Here is a 2,500-nt window from a genome sequence, read left to right as displayed (position 1 = left end):
TGTGCAAGTCAAGGCCCAAGGCCGAGGCCTTGGAGTACAAAGCACGGCCATGGGCGCGCGCGCCGTGCGTCAGTGGGCGTCTGTGGGTCGCCCGCTGCATGCCCGTGCGTCTGCGGGGGGCGTGCGCGCAGGGTGCCGCGCGCGCCATGCGTCTGCGGGCGTGGGGCGCGCGCCGCAAGCCCATGCGACTGCAGTGGGGCGTGCGCGTAGGGTGCCGCGCACGCGATGCTTGTGCGAGCGTGGGGATCCGTCTAAGGGGCGTGCGTGCTTGGCTTGTAAGTGGCAGATGAGCCTTGTTGCCAAGATCCACCGAGATTCATCTCGACCCTACCCACACACAACTCATTTATTTCTTCCAATTGCCATGGAGGTCATATCTTATGTAAAAGGACGAAAAACATAAGTGTTAGTGAGGGGTTGGCTTTGGACTAGAAAAAAAGTTGAAGCAAATCATCTTTGAATGCCCAAGAATAAGATAGTGTGCTCGTGTGCAAGTCAAGGACCAAGGCCGAGGCCTTCGAGTACAAAGCACGGCCATGGGCGCGCGCGCCGTGCGTTAGTGGGTTTGTGTGAGTCGCGCGCTGCATGCCCGTGCGTCTGCGGGGGGCGTGCGCGCAGGGGGCCGCGCGCGCCATGCGTCTACGGGCGTGTGTGGGGCGTGCGCCGCAAGCCCAGGCGACTGCAGTGGGGCGTGTGTGGGGCGCGCGCCGCATGCCCATGGCCGAGGCTTGCACACGAACGCCTAGGGTGCCCACCATGCGCCATGCCCTTCGGGCGTGTGTGGGGCGTGCGCGCAGAGTGCTAAGCGCGGCATGCGTCTGCGGGTGTGTGTCCGCGCGCCGCATGCCCAGGCGTCTACGTGGGACGTGCGCGCAAGCCGCGCGCAGCATGCGTCTGCGTTGGGCGTGACCACCCACGTCTAGAATTCATGGAAAAAACTCTATGGAGGTTGTTGGAACAAACCCGTGCCCCCACCGTGCATGCCCACATGCCCACCGAGCATGCAGCATGCGCGCCCCCATGCGCACGAATGCGGCACGGCCATGGGCGCGCGCGCCGCATGGCCATGCGTCTGCGTGGGGCGTGCGCGCAGGGTGCCGCGCGCGCAGGGTGCCGCAATGCCCACTCAACACACAAATGTGATGTCAAACCTATGTTCTAGTGCTTGGATTGTTATGAAATTTTTTCTGGGATCTAAAAAATGTAAACAAAGGATGTCCTCCAAAAATTAGTATTTTTGGAAACGTTTTACTATTTTTAAATTATTTTTAATTTTTTAACAATAAAAATTCATAAAATATTATTGGTTGGTTCAAAAATTATGAAACTTGTTTTCCACACTCATTTGAATGTCTAAAACATAATACAATCAAGTCCCGGTCATAATAATAACACAATCAAGATTTATGGCATGGTGTGACATTTCGGCTTTTTCATATGCAAGCCTGCCAGACCCAAAAAAGCCAGAATGTACTATATAGGGGGGCGACCTGCCTGCATGGGCGGGGCGCGGGGGTACCCCTATGCCGCGGCGCCGACCCTTCAAGCACATTGCGCCCATCATGGGCACATATGCTTGGGGGGTCGGCGCCGGCGGAGTGCCACCTCCGGCCGCCGGCGGCGAGTGAGAGTGGGTGTCGAGTTGATGCTCGGATGGGCTTGCGCGGACAATGCTTGCACCTCGGTGTGGGCGTGCACTCCAAGCGGGCTTGTTCGTGAGGAGACGAGATAACTTGCGATTGCTTTGTGCTTGGTGGACGAAGGGTTCGGCCGGAGTGCCACATCCGACCGTCGGGCAAGGAGTGAGAGCGGGATGGGCGTGCTTGGACAATGCTTGCACCTCGGTGTGGGCGTGCACTCCAAGTGTGCTTGTCTTGGCGATTGTTTCGTGCTTGGCGGAGGGGTTTGGCCATAACGATGGGCTTGTCCGTCGGGCAGGGAGTGAGAGCGGGTGTCGAGTTGACGCTCGGATGGGCTTGCGCGGACAATGCTTGCACCTCGGTGTGGGCGTGCACTCCAAGCGGGCTTGTTCGTGAAGATATGAGATGTCTTGCGATTGCTTTGTGCTCGGTGGACGGGTTTTATCGGAGTGCCACGTCCGACCGTTGGGCGGGGAGTGAGAGCGGGTGTCGAGTTGATGCTCGGATGGGGCTTGCGCGGACAATGCTTGCACCTCGGTGTCGGCGTGCACTCCAAGCGGGTTTGTTCATGAAGATACGAGATGTCTTGCGATTGCTTCTTGCTTGGTGGAAGGGTTTGGTTAAAATCGATGGAATGCCGGGCCCCTACGTCGGGCAAGGAGTGAGAGCGGGATGTCAAATTGACATTCTTGGATGGGTTTTGCTTGGACAATGCTTGCACCTCGGTGTGGGCGTGCACTCCAAGTGGGCTTGTCTTGCAATTGCTTCGTGCTTGGTGGAGGGGTTTGGCCATAACGATGGGCTTGTCCGTCGGGTAGGGAGTGAGAGCGGGTGTCGAGTTGATGCTCGAATGGGCTTGC

The sequence above is a fragment of the Cucumis melo genome, unplaced genomic scaffold, assembly GCF_025177605.1.
Source record: "Cucumis melo cultivar AY unplaced genomic scaffold, USDA_Cmelo_AY_1.0 utg000036l, whole genome shotgun sequence".
Lineage (NCBI taxonomy): Eukaryota > Viridiplantae > Streptophyta > Magnoliopsida > Cucurbitales > Cucurbitaceae > Cucumis > Cucumis melo.
This window is presented reverse-complemented; position numbering follows the sequence as displayed.